Source organism: Aquarana catesbeiana, linkage group LG07 (genome assembly GCF_042186555.1).
Source record: "Aquarana catesbeiana isolate 2022-GZ linkage group LG07, ASM4218655v1, whole genome shotgun sequence".
Classification (NCBI taxonomy): Eukaryota; Metazoa; Chordata; class Amphibia; order Anura; family Ranidae; genus Aquarana; species Aquarana catesbeiana.
The window spans coordinates 338,477,162-338,500,874 of record NC_133330.1 but is presented as its reverse complement, the minus strand read 5'-3'; positions in this window follow the sequence as shown (position 1 = coordinate 338,500,874).

Genomic DNA, 23,713 nt, shown 5'->3' with positions numbered 1-23,713 from the left:
CACTACTAACTATATAACTTTGTAACAGGATGATAACATATGAATACAACTAGGAGACAGAAAAAAGGACCTCCGTGGCAGGATCACCAGGGATTATTTTAATGAAAGCTTCAGATTTTAAATAATTCAAATGTCCTTGAAATTACATTAACATGATAAATCTGATAGCAGATTTCAGTGATTGGTTTATTTTGACTCAATAATTATACTGAAACAGCAATATCCTAATTGTAGCCCAAATGCTAACATACGAGTGACTGCTTTTCCAACAATAAATTTCACGGTGTAAAAACATGACCAATAACAAAATTATAATTTAAAATGATCGGCAACAAGAGTCCCGAGTGCCGGAGAATGACTTTTCATGTTGATGGACAGCCTGGCAGAAGTGGCTAAAGTGACATTTATATCATTTATGTGAAGGCTTTGAACCTGCAATCCGACTGCTCATCTGTCTACTTTTCATAATAAATTTGCATAGAGAAATCCATAAACAGGATGTTCTGCCTGTCATAAGACATTTGTAGACAAAGGCCAAATTCGCAGTCTTATACTGCGGACAGAATGACAATGAAAAATCCTCGGCAGCAACGGACATCAAGCGCCTGAGAATGGTATTAAAGTGGACCCGTACGCCAAATATCACTATTAAAGTGCTTGTTATCCTCTGAAATGTAAAATGAACAAAGCATATCATTCTGAAGTGTGTACTTGTCTGTATCTAAAGAATTGAGTGTGATTTATGTCTGCTCTCTCATTCCTCGGCTATCTGCATGAGTCATTTCTGTCTGGGCGGAGGGTTGTCTTTTCCTGCTTCTCAGGTCTCAGATTACACTGAGAAAATATGTCCTGGTCAAGTGATCTCTCCAAAATGTTATGTTTCCTTAAATTCTGCTGATATTGGCCTCTAATTTCACTCTTTGGCAACATTGGTATAAAGAGGATACGCTATGGGGTCTCCTCACCGTGTAACATGACTATCTTTATAAATGAAGAGGTAAAGAGATTGTAAAGGTAATTTAAAAAAAAACAAACAAACATGTTATACTTACCTGCTCTATGCAATGGAATTACACAGAGCGGCCACGAACCTCCTCTTCTCGGGTCCCCCTCCTGGCCCCTACTCTATGTCCGGTGCTCCCACACGAACCTGCTTTACATGGGGGCACTTATGCATGCTCGCTCCCGAGCCACACTGCTGTGCCCATTGACACAGACAGTGGGACTTGCCCCCCCCCCCCATAAAGCAGCGGGAGCCAATGGCTTCTGGTGCCCCAGCAAAGCCAGTGAGATCTGGATGTGAGAGGAGAGAAGAGCTGCAGACATGCACAGTGCTGGATCAAATGAGGGCTCAGGTAGGTAAAGGGGGGGGGGGGGTTAGGGGGGGATGCTGATGCTTTAGAACCACTTTAAAGAGTTCACCTTTACAAAAAAAAAAATATAAAGGTGAACTAGCATTGGATAGTCCCCCCCCCCCCGGTTTCTGTTGTTGAGCTGTAAGCACCCCTACAGCAGCTCCAGCAGTCCAGCTGTGACTTGTGAGTAAAGACCCTAGATCAAGCCCTGATCTATCTATCTATTTTATCTTTAAAGAATTTTTAAATATCATTTATTTATCATTATTATGTTTCCATTCTTGTCTTCTGACTTGGATACAATGTATCTGATTCTCCATTCCAGAGAGTACAGGGGCAGGACTTACAGAGTGAATACTGTGATAGCCAATCACAGGCCACCACAATGACCAAGTGTCAGTTCAGTCTCTGTGCCGGGACCTCCCTATGGAGTGTGGTGCTTCCAGCACAAATGCTGATGTGCATATACGTGGCACCTCAGAAGAAGGTCCAACCTCTGTGACGCTGCATATACACTATATTACCAAAAGTATTGGGACACCTGCCAATAAACACGCATGAACTTTAATGGCATCCCAGTCTTAGTTCGTAGGGTTCAATATTGAGTTGGCCTGCCCTTTGGGGCTATAACAGCTTCAACTCTTCTGGGAAGGCTGTCCACAAAGTTTAGGAGTGTGTCTATGGGAATGTTTGACCATTCCTCCAGAAGCACATTTGTGAGGTCAGGCACTGATGTTGGACGAGAAGACCTGGCTCGCAGTCTCTGCTCTAATTCATCCCAAATGTGTTCTATCGGGTTGAGGTCGGGACTCTGTGCAGGCCAGTCAAGTTCCTCCACCCCAAACTCGCTCATACATGTCTTTATGGACCTTGCTTTGTGCACTGGTGCGCAGTCATGTTGGAACAGGAAGGGGCCATCCCCAAACTGTCCCCACAAAGTTGGGAGCATGAAATTGTCCAAAATGTCTTGGCATGCTGACGCCTTAAGAGTTCCCTTCACTGAAACTAAGGGGACCAAGCCCAACCCCTGAAAAACAACGCCACATCATAACCCCCCCCCCCTCCACCAAATGATTTGGACCAGTGTGCAAAGCAAGGTCCATAAAGACATAGATGAGCAAGTTTGGGGTGGAGGAACTTGGCTGGCCTGCACAGAATCCTGACCTCATGAGCGTGTAAAGGCAGGCGTACCAATACTTTTGGTAATATGGTGTATGTGTGACGCCGATGGCAATGGGTTAACCACTTTTGGGCACTGGGCACACTACTCATGCCTAAAAAAAACTGCAATAAAGTACACAGGCATGTAGTGCTTGGATCACAAGACTTACTAAACAGAATCATAAATCCTTTGCCAGGTAGAAGAGCTCACATGACAGCTTTCTGATTGTGAATTTAGCTGTTTGCCTGTAGCTTGGCTCGCACATAACAAAATGAATAAAATGGAAAACGCACAGCATATTTGATAGGAAATTATTGCAAAGATGAACTTAGCCGCTAGCTGATCTTCCACCAGTACCCAGCAGGGCTCTGCTTATTGCTGCAGATGGTCGGCGGTAGAGAGAGACGTATGGATGTGGCGAGGGCGATGGATTTCTGAGGATCTAATGATGTCTCGGTGAGGGGAGGCGAGAGGCACGGGCGGAGAGGGATGGAGCCGTCACTTTAATCTAAAATGTAACTTTATGATCTGATCCATATTCTTCACACACTCTTTATTAGAACCCTTTTTTCTTTCTTTCATTTTTTTTTTTCTCTTCTCCCTCTTTACTCAATAAATATAAATGTCACCGATATAACTAAGGAAGATTAGGGCTCCCTGACCTTTTCTAACAAAGGCTTGTCGTCTCTGAAGACCTGCTTTATAGCAGACTGATGAATTAACCCATTCTGTGCCAAACAGGTGGAGGGCTCCAGGCTTTTCCACTTTTTCTTGTCCTTCACATGCAAACTTAAAGTTGAACTCGGGTGGAGGGTGTGATGGAAGAAAGGACTGTGATGTAAAAGGGGGACTATGACACTAATGTAAAGGGAGGTTGTGATGTGAGGGATGAGATCATACCTATGCTGGAAGAAAATTTTGTTGACTGGACCTCAGTGACTTTTAATTCAATACCTCTGGTACCATTGGATACCCAGTCACAATAGAGGACAAACACTCTCTTCATCTAATTTGGAACGAGGTCTAGAGTTTGACTTGACCATTTCATATGATGCACCCTCCTAGTGTAGAATGCTAGGTAAATAAATTTAGTTTTTGGCTCCTTCTGCAATCAAGGGAGCAGAGATTGTTTGGCCTGTTCTGTTTAGGGGTTCACAGCCTGGGAGTTTGAAGTTTCCAGAGCTTAGGGTGGGAGAGTCAAAATAACCAGCCTGAATATTTATCAGGTTCCAGCCAATCTCTGGAGATAAGTGTCCAGAAGGGGGCTGGAATCGTGATCAATAGTCGAAGCACGGAAGAGGGTTTCAGAGCCAGGGGGGCTGCTGTCTTTAGGCAGCCCATGGACTGTGTAGCTGTTCTGGAGGCCTCAGTGGTGACAGGGCCGAGAGCCCGAATGCAACCTCTTAGAAGCTGGGTGCAGGAATTTACCACAGGGGATCTGGTCTGGAGAAAGACTGTCTCACTCGTTGAACTGTATCCATAAGAAGCTGGCATCTGTCATGGGGACTTGTGAGTAAAGACCCTAAATTGATCCCTGTGACTGTACAGTGCCCTGGAAATCAGTCAGAGTGGAGGGCCTGGATGGACTTTGCTTGGAGCTGATTGCAGAACCTCTAGACCTGGTCTAGAGAGGTGCCGTCTCAATCACCGGACTGTGTTCAGAGGAAGCTGGAAGGTGGCAGCTGTCCTGAGGACTTGACCCTAATTTGATCCTTGTTACTGTGTAGTATTTTGGGAGATGGCATTGAGTACCAGGAGTTGTGCATCAGCGCTAGGTAACAAGATGCCAAAAAGACATGCCCTGTGGTCTTCAGCTGTGGGGCCTTAGACTGTTCAAGATCCACTAGTACTCAAGGAGAAGATTTTCCTCTAAACATTAACTACTGAGCATTTTGGAGTATCCCATGCTCTTTCCTGCTAAAGTTTTCTACCAGCAATAAATCTTAAAAAGACATACCCTAGGCCAGGGGTCTCAAAACTTTTCAAAGGGCCAGTCTACTGTCATTCAGACTTTAGGAGGGCCGGATTGTGGCCATCGGGGTAGAAAATGTCCCAGGTCCAGCACAGGTGAAAATACTTATTGCCTCAGGGTTGGTGGTCAGTAGGAAGAATAATAATTCATTATTGATATCAGTGGGAGGAATAGTGCCCCATCATTGGTATCAGTGGGAGGAATAGTGCCCCATTGTTGGTATCAGTGGGAGAAATAGTTCCCCATCATTGGTATCAGTGGGAGGAATAGTGTCCTATTGTTGGTATCAGTGTAAGGAATAGTGCCCTATTGTTGGTATCAGTGGGAGGAATAGTGCCCCATCACTGATATCAGTCGGAGGAACAGTGCCCCATCATTGGTATCATTGGGAGGAATAGTGTCCCATTGCTGGTGTCAGTTGGAGGAATAGTGCCCCAAGGGCCGGGTAAAGGCTTGCAAAAGAGCAGCATCTGGCCCTCGGGCCGCAATTTGGAGACCCCTGCCCTAGGCTTATTCATTGGAGCCGGAGTGTATGGACTGGCACTTGGGTGACTGGTAGCTTCAGCACTATTAGGGAAGATCCAACCGTTACCATCTGCCCCTACGGGGGTAGTGTTGCACGTATGGTAAATGTTCTTCTGTATTTGGTTTGTTGCTGCACTTTGGGCACCAACTTTTACTATGTTTTATCCTATGTTTTCCTCTGTGGAATTAGCATATAAACATAGAAAAATGACGGCAGAAACAGACTGAATAGTCCATCGAATCTGCCCATTTTCTTTTTTCCTTTTTTTTATGTTTTTTTTTTTTTTTTTGGGGGGGGGGGGTTGTTTTTGTTTTCTTTTTTTTGTTCATTAACCTTGTTGTCTGACTATAGAGCTATGTTTATCCCAAGCATGTTTGATGCCATTTACTGTTGACTGTCTCACTACCTCTCAGTAATATAATACTTTCTAAGATTCGTTTTGAATTTTCCTCCAGTTAGTTTGAGGTCATGTCCCTGTGTTCTTGATTTTGATTTCATATTGAAAAGACTGCCTTCCTAAACCCTACTCACCCTCTTTATGTATTTAAAAGTTTCAGTCATATTTTCCCTTTCCCTTCTTTCCTCCAGACTGTACATATTAAGTTCCTAAAGTTGTTCTCAATATATTTTATCCCCCACACCTTTCACTATTTTTGTTACCTGTCTCTGGACTCAGTAAGTGAGGTCTCCGGAACTGGAAACAGTATTCTAAATGAGGTCTCACTAAAGATCTATATATGGGAATCAGGACCTCCTTCCTCCTGCTGGTGACCCCTCTAGTGATATAAAGGTCTATATAGAGGAATCAGGACCTCCTTCCTCCTGCTGGTGATCTCTCTAGTGATATAAAGATCTATATATAGGAATCGGGAAATCCTTGCTCCTGCTGGGGATCCCTCTAGGGATATAAAGATCTATATATAGGAATCAGGACCTCCTTCCTCCTGCCGGTGACCCCTCTAGTGATATAAAGGTCTATATAGAGGAATCAGGACCTCCTTCCTCCTGCTGGTGATCTCTCTAGTGATAGAAAGATCTATATATAGGAATCGGGAAATCCTTGCTCCTGCTGGGGATCCCTCTAGTGATATAAAGATCTATATATAGGAATCGGGACCTCCTTCCTCCTGCTGGGGATCCCTCTAGTGATGCATCCTAGTATTCTATTCGCTTTTCCCACTGCCTGCATTAATGTTTCCAAACCCTGAGGCAGTGATCGGGGATGAGGTTTTGATGTCGGCATGCAGTGCTTTTTTCTTTAACAGACAAAGTGATACATGTTTTTTTTCCCAGAAGTTTTGTCCCATCTACAGTATCCTCATAGCGTGGTCCCAGATGCATTATGGAACATCCAGGTTGTTGGAATAGGCAGCAATGGAGAGCAATGGTTTTTACCATGGTGTTCTTCCACAAACACAATTTTTGTTTATTGTTTTCCTTATAAAAGACTCAAGAATTGAAAAAAAGACTTATGAATGAAAAGACTAACAAAAAATGGACACAATTTTGGAAAATTCAAGATGTTTTGGAGATACTTAGCTGGTATGCTAGGGTTCTGCTCTTTTAGTAGTGTTGGCTGCACTCTTGCTATGCTTTCTCCAAGATGTCCACTCCTAGGGAGAGTAAAAACAACATTCTGTTTTCTCTATTTGTAGACAGTTGACCTGTGGACTGATGATCCCCCGGACTTTCAGAAACAATTTAGTAGGATTTTCCAGCTTTATGAATATGCAGTTCTTCTTTTCAGGTCCTCAAAAATGTTCTTTTGATCTGGCCAAGAGTGACATTAACAGACCTTTATTGAGATGAGAAGAAAACCTTTGCATTTCTTTTTTAGGATGGCTGGGCTCCCTTCAAACTTTCAAAGGTCCTCGATTATTACACCACCTTCTTCATAAAAATATGATGATGTAAAATGTGTGTAATTTTTTTAAATTATTATTTATTTATTAACATTTATGAATTATTGTTTATTTATTAATATGACTGAGATATAGATCAGGCCAAATCTTGGAAGCCATCTAGGAATTTGAGGTCCAATTAGTCCACCATTGGTTTCTTGCAATAACACATTTTTTGGGGGGAAAATGGATTTATTTTTACTTCTTTCACAGCAATGTAAAATCTTTGGCACAAGATGTGTGAAGGATTTAGAAGTTAATGGAGTGTTAAAGAGTAGGTGTGTGGCTAAATCATGGTTAGGCATGTGGTCAAAGTTTAGGTAGTTGTTTTTCATGGCTAGTTTGCGAAGGTTGATCTAATGTCCATAGCCCAATGTAGGACTGTGATTTGATTAGATTGACGTTAGAATTTTATAGTGTGGCTTTCGGCATTTAAGTGTTTAGATATTCTTAGCAAGCAATAAATGAGCTTTAAAACACGCCCTCACTGATCTCTTTAGCTGCAGGCACTGAAGTAATTTAAGTCGGCTCTCTCAGCAGATCAAATCAATTTGTTTCCCCCCTGCCAGCAGTGACTTCAAACTGGGACTGGGAAATGAAGAAGAAGTGGTAAAATGATGACCTCATCTCTCTGTCTCACTTCTTTCTCTACCTATTGGAGTGTGATGCTTCTCTCTCTCCTAGTCGGAGCTCTTCTGTACAAGGACTGCAAGAGGCTGATACCAGGTTAAATTCGGGTATTTAAAGAAAAAAAATGTAATTATGTAGTAATGAATACAGAACTGCAATCATTTCCGTATTTTATACCGACCTGAATTTCAGCTTTAAGACATTCCAGTAAAATATTCGCTAGGCATTCTTTAGGATAAAGCCATATATTAGAGAGGGATGCTCTCTTTTCTTTCTCCTTCCCTTTATCCTTCCTTCAGTTCCTTCATTTCCTTCTCCCCCCATTCTTTCTTCCTTTCTTTCCTTCTTCTCCTTCCTTCCATGTTCCTCTTCTACTTACCTTCCTTTTCCACCCTTCTTCCTCTCATTCCTCCGACTCCTTCACTGCCTCTCCTCCGTCCTTGCTTCCAAGTTCCTCCCTCCCTATATTGATCCAGTGGCCATTGTACCTACCAAATTCAGATTTATCCTTCCCGTTCCTATCTTGCTTCATTTCCTCCCTCCCTTGAATTGTTTCATTATTTTCCCAGCCATTTTCCTGCCTCCCTCCGTTCTCCTTCCCTTTATCCTTCCTTCCGTTCCTTCCTTTTCTACTTCCTTCCCTCTTTCTTTCTTCCGTCTCCTTTTTCTCCATTTTTATTTCTACTTTTCTTCTGTCCTTCCTCCCCCCCTCTCATCCCTCTTTTCTTGCTTTCTTCCTCCCTATATGGATCCAGTGGCCATTATACCTAAGGAATTTAGCTTCCTCCTTCCCATTCTATCTTCCTACCTTCCTTTTTATCTGCCCTCCCTTTTATTTCACTACTTTCCTTGTCCTTTTCCTCCCACCAGCCTTTCTCCTTCCCTTTATGGTTACTTCAGTTCCTTCCTTTCCTTCTTCCTTTCACCCTTCTTTCTTTCTTCATTCTCTCCTTTAATTCCTTCTTCTCCCTCCTTCCTTGCTCCCACCTTCCTTTCCTTTCTTTGTCTCTGCTTCCATTTCTTCTTCCTTTTCATTCCTCCCTCCCTTCTTTCCTCTTCCCCTTCCAACCTTTTTCTTCACCCCCCTTCCTAACCTTCTTCCTTCCTCCATACCTTCCTTCCTTACTTCTCCTTTCCTCTCCTCCTTTCCTTCCATCTCCTCTCTGCCTTCCCTTTGTGCCTCTCCTTCCCTCTCCTCCCTTCCTTCCCTCACCTTCTCTCCTTCCCTCTCCTCCCTTCCTTCCCTCTCCTCCTTTCCTTCCCTTTCCTCCCTTCCTTCCCTTTCCTCCTCTCTTTCCCTCTCTTCATTTCTTTGCTTTCTTTCCCTCTCCTCCTTTCCTTCCCTCTCCTCCTCTCCTTCCCTCTCATCCTCTACTCCCTTCCTTCCCTCTCCTCCTCTTCTTCCTCACCTTCTCTCCTTCCCTCTCCTTCTTTCCTTCCCTCTCCTTCTTTCCTTCCCTCTCCTCCTCTCTTTTCCTCTCCTCCTTTCCTTCCCTCTCCTCCCTTCCTCCCCTCTCCTCCTCTCCTTCCCTCCTTCCCTCTCCTCCTCTCTTTCCCTCTCCTCCTCTTCTTCCCTCTCCTCCTTTCCTTCCCTCTCCTCCTCTCCTTCCCTCTCCTTCCTCCCTTCCCTCTCCTCCTCTCCTTCCATCACCTTCTCTCCTCCCTCCTCTCTCCTCCCTTCCCTCCCTCTCCTCCTCTCTTCCCTCTCCTTCACTCACCTCCTCTCCTTCCCTCTCCTCCATTCCTTCCCTCTCCTCCATTCCTTCCCCATCCTCCTCTCCTTCCCTCTCCCCTCTCCTCCCTTCCTTCCCTCACCTCCTCTCCTTCCCTCTCCTCCTCTCCTTCCCTCTCCTCCTCTCTTTCCCTCTCCTCCTTTCCTGCCCTCTCCTCCCTTCCTTCCCTCTCCTCTCCTTCCTTCCCTCTCCTCCTCTCTTTCCCTCTCCTCCTCTTCTTCCCTCTCCTCCTTTCCTCCCCTCTCCTCCTCTCCTTCCCTCTCCTCCCTTCCTTCCCTCTCCTCCTCTCCTTCCCTCACCTTCTCTCCTACCTCCCCTCTCCTTCCTTCCCTGTCCTCCTCTCTTCCTCTCTTTCCATCTCCTCCATTCCTTCCTTCTCCTCCATTTCTTCCCCATCCTCCTCTCCTTCCCTCTCCCCTCTCATCCCTTCCTTCCCTCACTTCCTCTCCTCCCCTCTCCTTCTTTAATTCCCTCTCCTTCTTTCCTTCCCTCTCCTCCTCTCTTTCCTCTCCTCCTCTTCTTCCCTCTCCTCCTTTCCTTCCCTCTCCTTCCCTCTCCTCCCTTTCTTCCCTCTCCTCCTCTTCTTCCCTCTCCCCTTTCCCTATCCTTCCCTCTCCTCCCTTCCCTCACTTCCTCTCCTTTCCTCTCCTCCCTCCTTCCCTCTGCTCTTCTCCTTCCCTCTTCTCCCTTCCTTCCCTCTCCTCCTCTCCTTCCCTCTCCTCCTTTCCTTCCCCCTCCACCTCTCCTTCTCTCTCCTCCTCTTCTTCCCTCACCTTCTCTGCTCTCCTCCTTCCTTCTCTCTCCTCCCTTCCTTCTCCTTTCCTCCCTCCCTTCCTTTCCTCTCCTGCCTTACTTTTTTCCCTCTCCTCCTCTCCTTCCCTCACCTCCTCTCCTTCTTTCCCTCTCCCTCTCTCCTCCCTTCCTTCCCTCTCATCCTCTCCTTCCCTCTCCTGCCTTCCTTCCCTCTCCTCCTCTCCTTCCCTCACCTCCTCTCCTTCCCTCTCCTCCTTTCCTTCCCTCACCTCCTCTCCTTCCCTCTCCTCCTTTCCTTCCCTCACCTCCTCTCCTTCCCTCTCCTCCCTCTCTTTCCCTCTCCCCCTTTTCTTCCCTCTCCTCCGCTTCTTCCCTCTCCTCCTTCCCTATCCTTCCCTCTCCTCCTCTCCTCCCTTCCCTCACTTCCTCTCCTTCCCTCTCCTCCCTTCCTTCCCTCTGCTCTTCTCCTTCCCTCTTCACCCTTCCTTCCCTCACCCCCTCTCCTTCTCTCTCCTCTCTTCCTTCCTTCTCCTCCTCTCCTTCCCTCTCCTCCTTTTCTTCGCCTCTGCTCCCTGCCTTCCATCACCTCCTCTCCTTCCCTCTCCTCCCTTCCTTCCCTCTCCTTCTCTCCTTCCCTCACCTCCTCTCCTTCCCTCTCCTCATCTCCTTCCCTCTCCTCTCTTCCTTCCCTCTCCTCCTCTCCTTACCTCTCCTCTCTTCCTTCCCTCTCCTCCTCTCCTTACCTCTCCTCCCTTCCTTCTTTCTCCTCCTCTCCTTCCCTCTCCTCCCTTCCTTCCCTCTCCTCCTCTCCTTCCCTCTCCTCCTTTCCTTCCCCCTCCTCCTCTCCTTCCCTCTCCTCCCCTTCTTCCCTCACCTTCTCTCCTCTCCTCCTTCCTTCTCTCTCCTCCCTTCCCTCTCCTTTCCTCCCTCCATTCCTTTCCTCTCCTGCCTTACTTCCTTCCCTCTCCTTCCCTCACCTCCTCTCCTTCCTCCCCTCTTCCCCTCTCCTCCCCTTTCCTCCATTCCTTCCCTCTCATCCTCTCCTTCCCTCTTATCCTCTCCTTCCCTCTCCTGCCTTCCTTCCCTCTCCTCCTCTCCTTCCCTCACCTCCTCTCCTTCCCTCTCCTCTCTTCCTTCCCTCACCTCCTCTCCTTCCCTCTCCTCCCTTGCTTCCCTCTCCTCCCTTCCTTCCCTCTCCTCCTCCTCTTCCCTCTTCCCCCCCTCTCCTCCTCTCCTCCCTTCCCTCTCTTTCCCTCACCTCCTCTCCTTCCCTCTCATCCTTTCCTTCCCTCTCCTCCCTTCCTTCTCTCTCCTCCCTTCCTTCCCTATTATCTTCTCCTTCCCTCTCCTCCCTTCCTTCCCTCTCCTCCTCTCCTTCCCTCTCCTCCTTTCCTCTGCTTACTGCCTTCCCTCACCTCCTCTCCTTCCCTCACCTCCTCTCCTTCCCTCTCCTCCCTTGCTTCCCTCGCCTCTGTTTCTTCCCTCTCCTCCTCTCCTTCCCTCTCCTCCCCTCTTTCACTTTTCTTCCTTCTTTCCTGCTCCTCCCCTCCTTTTTCCCTCTTTCCCTTCCTTCCCTTTTCCCCTCCATCCTTCCTTTCCTTCATTCCTCAATCTGCTTTGTTTTTCCTTCTTTCTTTCCTCTTTTTCCTCCTTTTTTTCCCCATGCATTCCTCCCTCAGTACAATAAAATAAAGTGTCCTCCATTTTCCAGAGAATAAAGAATGCGTAGAATATTTAGTTTGGTGAAGTCCCGCGTTCCGGAGTTTCGCTGTAAAGAGGCTCTTTGACATAATATTGCCTAGCGTCTAATTCTATCCTTCCTCCCCAAGGCAGAGAGGCACACATGTTCCATCTCCTCGCACCATCTGTAACATACAGCAGTTTGCTCTATTAGAATTCCGTGTTGTGAGCGCTAATATCTCCCCAAGGCATTCTCTACTGGATTCTATTGACTGATAATAATGGCCGCATGGAGTATGGATTTAAACAGCTGAAACGATAAGTAGACAAAATGGCAGAGCGTTTAGTGGGCTTACCTGAGAAAGATATCATTCCTGAAACTAATCATTTACAGGACAAAGACGGGGCTTAATAGGAGGGACAATGGGGGGTGGAATTTAAAGAAAAAAATACTTTTAGCTCTGGGCTGCCGACGCACAATGGAATGTAAAATGTGCTCTAATGTCGCAAAATGAATTTTCCAGAAAATGAGAATGCGTACTGTATATATAGTGGGCTTCACACACGCGCGCGCGTGCACACACACATCTCAAAGCTGAACACCAGGCACACAGCTAAATGCACAGAGAAATCATATATGACGGACCAATGTGATGTGCTAAGCCCCTTCCATGTGCACCTTACTGTAAAGGCTAGTTATAGATTGGGGTGGTTGCCACTGGTATGCACAGCTTGTCCACTGAATTGTGCGTGGGGACACATGGGATGCTTTAAGCTGCCATTGTGCTTTTGCTGGGCATCCAGTGTGTCCCTGCACCTTTGTGTCCCAGTCAGATTAGCAATGGCCCATTACAGGCAGGAACTCACAGCCCCTTTTTGTGTAGTACAGTTGTAGTGAAACAACTTGTAACGTCTCCTCCATGGTCACTGTTCTCAGCACCACCTCTTCAGGCACAGCCAACCCACCTGGTTGCCCCTTTCACCAGCCCTCCTGGCTGTCTCTCTCTACAACAGTCCACCTGACTGACTCTTCATCAGCCCACCCGGCTGACGCTTCACCAGCTCACCCGTCTGACTGAGGAGATCTCAAGGGAAAGGCTAAAGACTTAAGCACACCGCTGTCTTCAAGGGAGACCGGCTACACGTGGCATCCTTTGTTAGTCCCCACAGTGTTGCTCTACTCACTTTGTCCTCTCTTCCTCCAGTGCCTCCAGGAAATACTTCCTCCCTTGTATTATGACAGGATCCTTCCAGCACCTAAGCCCCAGCCCAAGGCACCTCCCCCCCCCCAGACTAGGGAGCACCCCTGTGGGCCACCGACAGCCTTCTCAACACTGTATCTCTATCTTCCACCTGACTGCCCCTGCTGGCATGGCCCATGTCTATTTATGGAGTGGTCTCTACCCCCTGCCAGCCAGCCTCTGAGGATTGGCTGAGGCTCCATATATATTCAAAGGCAGCTCCTCCTAACTTCCACCCTCTAATTCTAGAATATTCTCCAACCTTCTAGAAGATTCTCCAACCTTCTAGACTAGAGGGAGGCACCAGAGAGCTGCCAGGATGATTCACCCAGCCCTGAACCTTAGTAGGCCCCTGACCCAGATTTAAAAGACTAATTTGACCAGGGGTCAGTAAATTTACCCGTACTAACTCCTAGCACACACTAAAGGGTGCGACATAATAATAAATAAAAAAAAATCCTAAGTACCTTTTTTCCTAAGCTGTCACATGGGAAAAAGTGGCAGGAGGAGCTTATAGTCCTCTGCTGCTGGTCACGTGTTCAAAAAAATAAAAATAAAAAATCAGCCTTTGGGATACAGAGTAAAAATAAATGAATAAAATCAACAAACTGTATTAAATTGTCATACAAATATATATTTGAAATCAAACTATTAGTATTTTTTATTACATGGTGTATGCGGATCTCTGCCAGTCACATGCCGTGTCACGCCCCTCTAGCCTGCGTCTTATGCCCTGTACACATGATCGGACATTCCGACAACAAAATCCATGGATTTTTTCCGACTGATGTTGGCTCAAACTTGCTTTGCATACACACGGTCGCACAAAGTTGACGGAAAATCCGATCGTTCTGAGCGCAGTGACGTAAAACGCGTACGTTGGGACAATAAACGGAGCAGTAGCCAATAGCTTTCATCTCTTAATTTATTTTGAGCATGCGTGGCACTTTGTGTGTCTGATTTGTGTACACACGATCGGGATTTAACCAATCGGATTTTGTTGTCGGAAAATTTTATAGCCTGCTCTCAAACTTTGTGTGTCGGAAATTCAGACGGAAAAAGTCCGATGGAGCCCACACACGATCGGAATTTCCGACAACACAATCCGATCGCACTTTTTCCATCGGAAAATCCAACCGTGTGTACAGGGCATTAGAATAACAGGGAGGTGAAGCCTCCATCAATCTACATGTAATATCCCCCCCCCCACTATTGTGTTATTGGGCATGGAGGAAGAGGGAGGGAGTGGGCTGTCATTTACCACTGTGCATATGCCCACATGTGTGACTCTGAAGTCGCATGGGCTGCTCAGATGTGATCAAGGGAATAGTCAGCATAGAAACACACTGAAAACTGAGCATGTGCAGAACTGCCAACACTGCAAAATCCCCAACTGCAGTGGGACATGGACAGGAGAACATACAGCCAGAGCTAAAATTGAATGGTTTAGATCAAAGCATATTCATGTGTTAGAATGGCCCAGTCAAAGTCCAGACCTAAATCCAATTGAGAATCTGTGGCAAGAATTGAAATTTGCTGTTCACAGACGCTCTCCATCCAATCTGACAGAGCTTGAGATATTTTGCCAAGAAGAATGGGCAGAAATGTCCCTCTCTAGATGTGCAAAGCTGGTAGAGACATCCCCAAAAAGACTTGCAGCTGTAATTGCAGCGAAGGGGGGTTCTATAAAGTATTGACACTGAAAGGCAAAGCAGTACAGTCATGAGCTCATTTCTCTGTCACACTCCTCTATCCTCCTATCAGCATTTTTTTTATTAGTACATGAGCACAACTGATTGGCAACTTGTACTGCTTTTCCCTTTCCCACTCTGAGCTCTGCTGTACACGGACTGATACCAAGTCAAAATCAAAATACGTTTTTTTTGGTTTTTTTTGTATATTTTCTTTATTTTTGATACCACATAACAGATTGTTTTCGGCATAATCAAAATATTGTACAGTGACATATTTTCCATAAGAAAAAACGTAAAATAATCAGAAGCACATTCAGTGTATTCAGGGAGATTAACACTATAGCTGGTGATGTGTAAAAAAAAAAAAAAAAAAAGATGAAAAGGTTTACAGATTGGCCATATGTTCTGTTATCTAGAAAATCAAAATGCATTAAATGAAGTACAAAGGATATCAAAGCTTCATTAATCTGCTTTCTGCTTTTCTAACTTCCCAGAGTTCAGCTTCAACCTTTATTTCAGCCCAAACCATTTTTTTTCCTGTTTTGGACGAAGGAAGCATCGGGGAGATTTTTTATGGCTTTTTTTTACCGCATTGGGCAGATTGCTTGTCACTTCCTGTTCAAGTGACAATGTGAAATTAAATGTTTCACCACATACGGCCCCCGCTGATGAAGTCCCGTAGGACGTAACGCGTACGGGGGGAGGAGCTATCGTGCGGACCTCATCCGGCAGTGTGCTATGTTTTATACTGGCGTTGTCACACACGCCGTTTTTATTGCTCTTTTGCTGATTGCCGGTTCGGCTTTTCCTTCTAGGCTACAAGCCTTTTTATATGTTGTGGATTTTTTTCAATAAATTACCTTGCGCAGAACGCTTAGATTGCGTTTTTTTTTTTTCTCCATCTTACACACACCGGTTCCTGGATCATCTGCTCCATCTGGCTCATCTACCTACTGCCTCTATCCCGTATGTGGATACAACCCTGTATGACCTTCTGGTAGTTCAGAGGTCCATCTCATCTGGTAAGAGTTTGAATTTGGTGGTGGAGGATCAGTCACTCAGACTACACAGCGGATCAGAATTGTGCTCTCCTCACAAAGTGTGTCCCTGCCCTTTTATTGCTGAGAACTTTCTACTGCACCCATACTTGTCTATGGACTCGTATATTGCGCTGCACTAATTTTACTTTTTACAACATCTGATGTATCTTATTTCATTTGTTGAGCTGCAGATGAAAACGTCAACTTTAAAGTGGAAGTCCACCCATTTAAAAGTCAGACTTTTAATAATCAGACAAGAAACAACGACTCCTGCGCACAGGTGGATCACCATATAAAAGATGCGTCAACACAGGCCTTGCTGCCCTCAAGGATGGGGAATCCTAGTGCAAACCGAAATAAAAGAAAAACAAGGGCGCACCAGCCTTGTGCATTCACTTTTTTTTATAAATATTTAATATAAAAAGGTAAAATGAAACAACTCACAAGCAATAGATGGAGGAGGCACAGCATAAAGTGTACTGACAACCAGCATGCAACTAAGGATGAGCGATGCCTTCCAAAAGTCGTGGAGAGACGCACAAACATCACAATCAGCTAACGCGTTTCGAAGGGAACTTTATTGAGACCAGGACCTGCTCCATTCTTCCAAAACCTTTTTTGCCCCAACTTTAAAAAAAAGAGTTTATAACCACACAATAATAGTATGGGAATGCAAAATATGTATTACTGGAAGGCTTGGTGGCATTTCTTCAGAGGGGAGACCTGTACAGATAACCAGGGCACTGATCATCAGTGCAGCCCTAACAATGCCCAGCAGCGATGCCAGTCTGTGCCCATCAGTAAGGCCAATTTGTGCCCATCAGTGATGACGGTCAGTGCTGCTCATCAGTGCTGTCTATCAGTGCCCATAAGTGCCGCCTAGCCATACCCATCAGTGCCACCCATCCGTGCCACCTATCAGTGCCCATCAGTGCCATCTATCAGTGCTGCAAATCAGTGTCACCCATCAGTGCCATCAGTGCTGCATATTAGTGCCTCCTCATCAGATAGTGCCAACTCATCAGTGCCCTTCAGTGCCGTCTCATCAGTGCCCTTCAGTGCCGTCTCATCAGTGCCCTTCAGTGCCGTCTCATCAGTGCCCTTCAGTGCCGTCTCATCAGCGCCCATCAGTGAAGGAGAAAAATTACTTATTTACAAAATTTTCTGACAGAAACTAAGAAAAAGTTTTTTCAAAATTTCAGGCTTTTTTCGTTACAAAAAAAAACCAAAAAAACCACAGCTGTGATTTATTAGCACTAAAAGAAAGCTCTATTTGTGTGATAAAAATTTAGTTTGAGTACAGTGTTGCATGACCGCGCAGTTGTCATTCAAAGTGTGACAGCGCTGAAAGCTGAAAATTGACCTGGGCTGGAAGGAGGTATAAGGAGGTATAAGGAGGTATAAAGAGGTATAAGTGCCCAGTATTGAAGTTGTTATCACACACAGAGGTTGGACTTGATGGACTTGTGTCTTTTTTCAACCTCACCTACTATGTAACCTGCCCTTAATATATCCATTATATATGTGCTCCAACTTTGGAGACTCTCACATTATAGAGTGAGGACTGCAGTATACTGAGGTGCCATGACGTGTCCTCTGCAGTCTATGGATATATTATTTGCAAATGTGTGCAAACTAAACCCCTGTTTTTAACATGAACTGTTAGGCGAGGTCAGTTTGGTTTGTTGCCGGCCCTTCCATGTGCCCCTTGCTGTAAAAGCCAGTTATTGGTTGGGTCGGTTGCCATTTGTTTGTGGAGTCTTGAGGATCACATAGTAACTGGATGCGGTATTTGCTTAGACTACCAAACAGGAGCCATTAGTTGTACATTTAGGCCTTTACTGTATTTTTTAGTTTCTGGGATGTCTCGGTTCCAAACCTCATAAATTGGGCAATAGACCATTCCTCCGTACGGAGTCACAGAACATTGCCTGCTGGCAGATGGCTCCTCCTATATGATTTTCCTCTATAACTCAATTTGCTGTAGAAGATGCAGGACTGGTTTAATTACTTTCCTCCACTCCTCTGTCTCTGGGGGATTGCTAAACAAAGCGCGGGATGTTGTCATTTGTGGTCTCCTTCCGCTACAATGTATAAATTACCAATTGTTGTCACTTGATAAACACGTCTTTACAGCTTGTCCATGTTGCTAAATATTCATCTTTCTTTATGTGAGGTTCAGTTTTATGACTTTATTTCGGTTCATTTGCGTTACACTTTACATGCTCCACTTTGCATCTTGTTTTCTCTCTTTCTCTCGTGCCTAATTTATCTATCTATCCATCTATTACCAATCTATATATCTATTTATCTGTCTATTATATAGATCTCATATCTATCTATTTCTTTATCTATTTCTCTGCTAAAATACGTGTCTAAAGTGCCAAAACTTCCGCTTCATGATCTCATGTTAGTTGTTAACATGAACAAATGCCCAAGCTGATTCCGACTGAAAGAACAGCCAAGAAGAACTGTGCCCTAACCTTCTCTACTTGACTTTATTGTGCCTTAATATACTCTTTAAATGTGCTAAAGTGAATTTGTTTTGAAATTGTTTGAAATGTTAGCCCACTGCTTGGGAGGTCCTCATTTGCCTCTAAGCAGTAATAATATAAGGTTCTATCTATATTATACATATATATATATATATATATATATATATATATATATATATACACACACACACTATATTACCAAAAGTATTGGGACGCCTGCCTTTACATGCACTTGAACTTTAATGCCATCCCAGTCTTAGTCGGTAGGGTTCAATATTGATTTGGCCCACCCTTTGCAGCTATAACAGCTTCAACTCTTCTGGGAAGGCCGTCCACAAGGTTTAGGAGTGTGTCTATGGGAATGTTTGACCATTCTTCCAGAAGAGCATTTGTGAGGTCAGGCACTGATGTTGGATGAGAAGGCCCAGCTCACAGTCTCCGCTCTAATTCATCCCAAAAGGTGTTCTATCAGGATGAAGTCAGGACTCTGTGCAGGCCAGTCAAGTTCCTCCACCCCAAACTCGCTCATCCATGTCTTTATGGAGCTTGCTTTGTTCACTGGTCCAAATTATTTGGTGGAGGGGGGAATACAGTGTTCATTAAAGTTATTTTTCAGGGGTTGGACTTGGCCCCTTAGTTTCCAGTGAAGGGAACTCTTAAGGCGTCAGCATACCAAGACATTTTGGACAATTTCATGCTCCCAACTTTGTGGGAACAGTTTGGGGACGGCCCCTTCATGTCCCAACATGACTGCCCACCAGTGCACAAAGCAAGGTCCATAAAGACATGGATGAGCGAGTTTGGGGTGGAGGAACTTGACTGGCCTGCATAGAGTCCTGACCTCAACCCGATAGAACACTTTTGGGATAAATTAGAGCAGAGACTGCGAGCCAGGCCTTCTCGTCCAACATCAGTGCCTGACCTCACAAATGCACTTCTGGAAGAATGGTCAAACATTCCCATAGACACACTCCTAAACCTTGTGGACAGCCTTCCCAGAAGAGTTGAAGCTGTTATAGCTGCAAAAGGTGGAGCCAACTCAATATTGAACCCTACGGACTAAGACTGGGATGTCATTAAAGTTCATGTGTGTGTAAAGGCAGGCGTCCCAATACTTTTGGTAATATAGTGTATATATTTATTTATTATGACAGTGCTGTGCTCTGCCACAATGTACAAAGACAAACCGCACTCAGTAAGTCTGTCATTGTATGCTAGTAGGTGGTACATACTAGCACATTATGGAATTAGCTTGCAGTGGGGCTGGCAACTTTAATTTAATTACGTTTTAGTACCGTTATAAAATCGAGAACAGAAATATAAAGGCTCCTCGGTCATGGTCAGCCGCACATATGAGGGTCTTGGAAAGGTACAGTGGACTACTAAGAGATGAGATTAGCAGGACTGAAGTAGATGTTCTGAATGTTAGTCCTGATAGTCCTGATACATGAGCAGCTCCCCCCCCCCATTGACGTTACGTCTTTAGTATTGTTGTATAATGTATAGATAACACTTTGACAATAACTTCTTTCATTTTTTTTTTTAATGAAATGTTCATGTTTTAGCATCAATAAACCGAACAAGCGATAAATGAATTATTGTTCTCTAGAAGCCGCGTCTTCAGATATTTATAAATGAGCGTCCTCCTCGGTTCCCTCCGGTGCTCTGTCCCCAGACACAGAAGGAATGCCCTCTCCAATATCTGCAATTAAATATTGATAAAAGCCGACACATCCGCAGAACAATGTGTTAATGTGAAGATTACAGATGAGGGAAGAGATAGAGGGAGCCAATCGTTTTACATTATTCAATAATCATAACGGATAATGATTGCACGTCATTGGATAACAATAATAAATGGGATTTTGTACCCCAGCTATAAATTGTGAGAATTCACAAAGGATCATAAAATATCAAAGTGAAACATAAGGGTGGATGTAGTAAAGGCCTTGTGCACTCTGCAAAGGGAAATTGCACCAGAGCTTAGTAAATGAGGGGGAGCTCTGCTGACTTCCATCATCCAATCATGTGCAAGCAAACATGTTTTCTTTTTTTTTTTTCCTTGCATGTGATTGGATATTATTTGCAAAGTGAAACTTCATCTCGTTTACAAAGCTCTGGAGCAACTGCACCTGCAAAGTGCACAGTGGTGTTAATTTTGGCAGCTAATTTCAATTAAGTTTTAGTCTCATGCCGCGTACACACGGTCGGAATTTCGGCCCGCAAAAGACCGATGAGATTTTTTTCGTCGGAAAATGCGACCGTGTGTATGCTCCATCGGCCTTTTGCTGGCCGAATTCCAGCCAGCAAAAGATTGAGGGCATGCTCTCAAGTTTTCGGTCGGGAAAAGTTCCTATCTGAAAACGCGATCGTCTGTGGCAATTCCAACGCGCACAATCCCTACGCATGCTCGGAAACAATTCGACGCATGCTCGGAAGCATTGAACGTCATTTTCTCGGCTTGTCGTAAGAGTTGTATGTCACCGCGTTCTTGCCGGTCGTAATTTCAGCGAACTTTTGCGTGACCGTGTGTATGCAAGGCAATAATGAGCGGAATCCCGTCGGAAAAGCCACCCTATCTTTTTCCGACGAGAAAACCGATCGTGTGTACGCGGCATAAGTCTTAGGACTAAAATGGCATTTTAGTTTTAGTCCCATTTTAGTCTTCTGCAATTGTTTTAGTTTTAGTCGTATTTAGTCTACTAAAATCTCCAGGACATTTTAGTCGACTAAAATAAATTTAGTCGACTAAAATAAATTTTAGTCATCTAAAATCTATTGGGTGTAGTTAAATTGTAATGCATTATTTAAGCATTTCTCTACAATTTCCAAACTCATTATATACTGCTGGAGTGAAAAATCCAATATGTTATTATTTATGGTATTAAGGTATGAACATGCAATGCAGACCAGTGTTAATTTTTACATCAAATTTCAATTTAGTTTAGTCTTTTGACTAAAACAGTATTTTAGTTTTAGTCCTATTTTAGTCTTTTGACTAAAACGTTATTTTAGTTTTAGTCGTATTTTAGTCATCTCAATCGTCTTAGTTTTAGTCATATTTTAGTCGACCAAAATGGTATTAAGTTAGTCGACTAAAATGTTTTAGTCGCTTTTAGTCGACGAAATTAACACTGGTGCACAGTCTATTTCTCTTCCCTTTAATCAACATCAGTGTCCATTGTCAGTGAGTCTATACTGTAACCCAGGGATATGCAATTAGCGGACCTCCAGCTGTTGCAAAACTACAAGTCCCATCATGCCTCTGCCTCTGGGTGTCATGCTTGTGGCTGTCAGAGTCTTGCTATGCCTCATGGGACTTGTAGTTCTGCAACAGCTGGAGGTCTGCTAATTGCATATCCCTGCTGTAACCCTTTGAAGTGTTGTGTGTTTCCCCTTTTTTCCCCTTTTTGGGTGGTTTTGCAAGAAAATGAAAAAGTATTGTTAGTCCTCATTTGGGAATTGAAGTGTATCTAAAGCTAAAACCTTTTTTTTATTGTTTTGAATACAGTAGATTAACACCCCATGCCAGGTATTTTTGCTGTTTGTGATGTGTTCCTGTAGTCAACAGGAAATGTGTAACAAGAAGAAGTGAGAAGAAATCAGTTGTCACTGGTGCAAGTGTCCCCATTGTAGAATTCCCCTAGATCCAGTTGTGGTGACACCTGTAAAAGTTTGGGTGTCCTATCACTTTCAGTTCTAGTGAAACTTGGGCTGCTCAGACCAGCTGCCGAAGAACACCGGGCTTCATCACTTAAAGTAGCACTAAAGATTTACTGTTTGGAAGTTACAGGAGGGCAGTTTACACCAGTGTTAGTAAATGCTGCAATACTATACATCTGTCTCTCTGACAGGAGACATACAGTTCTGCTACACAGCAGCCTCACTGCATGACCCTCCTCTCCCCTGTCCATTCACATAAGGCTTTGTATCTTGTAATTGGGTTCTTTAATACAAAGCTTTCAGTGCTTGGGTAAGAGGAGAGGAAGGGAAAGCTTTTGACTCTGTGGCTGCTGTGTAAAAGATCTGAAGGTAGACCTTGGACAAGGGGTGGGCAGAAGGAATAGCTGCCCCGGGCGCAGCAGTAGAGGGGCGCCCAGTGCCGGGACATGGCCATCTAGAGCCCAGCCCAAATTGCACCCCCCTTCCCCAAGAGCCCCAAGATGTATGAGCATTATGTATCAACAAAATCCCCTCATTCTACATATGTGCCCAGCATAAATCCACCCCCTAAAAAAAAATTTCCCCCTCCTAGTACAAATCCTCTACCCCTCAAACTTCCCTTCTGATAACAAATTCCCTCCCCCACTTCAAATCCCCCCTCCCACCACAAATTCTCCTCAATCCCCCCATCCTAGCTCATATCTCCTCCCCTCTCAAAATTTCCCCTCCTAGCAGAAATACCCCCAATCACCCCTGCTAGCACAAATCCCCCCCATTTCCCCTCCTAGCACAAATACCTTCCATCCTCACTCCCAACACAAATCCTCTGAAATCATTACCCCTAGCACACCTCCCCCAAATTGCCCTCCAAGAGCAATTCTTATCCCTTGCTGCTCCAAAATTCCCCCTCCCAACACAAATCCCCTCCCCTCAATCTCCTTGTGGTGTTCCCCCAACTCACATTATACCAAAGTCCCCAGGGAAGCCTAGGGTTGCCACCTCATCCCTTTAATCCAGGACACATATTACTTACACAGGTCCTGCGGCTGATTAGGGTTGCCACCTCAACCCTTTAAACCCGAACACATATGAATTTCACAGGTTCTGAGGCTAATTTAATGCAGATAAGGCACCAAGTGAGTTTAATTACCAACTTAATCAGCCACAGAACCTGTGTAATTAATATGTGTACGGTTTTAAAGGGATGAGGTGGCAACCCTAGGTCAGCTGACCCTCCTGCCAACTCCTTGTCCCAGTCCTTTGAATACGGGGTGGTGGTGCGATGTTGGTCTAATGAGTAAGGTGGACTCACATCCCAAAAATGTCAGGGAGAAATGGAAATTTGATCCTCTTACGGGACTTTAAAGGGGACACCTACTCGTGAGTAATAGAGTATAATAAGGAGTGTAGAGAGTATAAGTTTGATTGCAAAGGTTTAGGTATTTATTAAGGTATGGGTTCGGGTAGATCTAGGGTACAACAGATAAGTTGGCATAGGGTACAGGATACAAAATACAAACATGAAACATGGCAATACAATATGCAGAAGATCCACAATCATAGAACTCCGGTATGTATGGAACACCCACACAGGGAGTACCCGACGCGTTTCGAGATAAACTCTTCCTCAGGGGTTTCTGATTGGAATCAGCAAACAAGGAGGTATGTCTATAAATCAAGAAGACAGTAATAAACTAATTGTACAGTGATGTATTTAAAAAAAGGTCAATGGCAACATAAAAAGGTATAGCTGTACTGCTACAAATGTGTACTATGCATACATAGTAAGAAACATTGAGGTACTGACCATATTGTGTTGCTTGGAAGGCATGTGTTACTGTATTGTATCCATAAAAGCACTCAAGTGG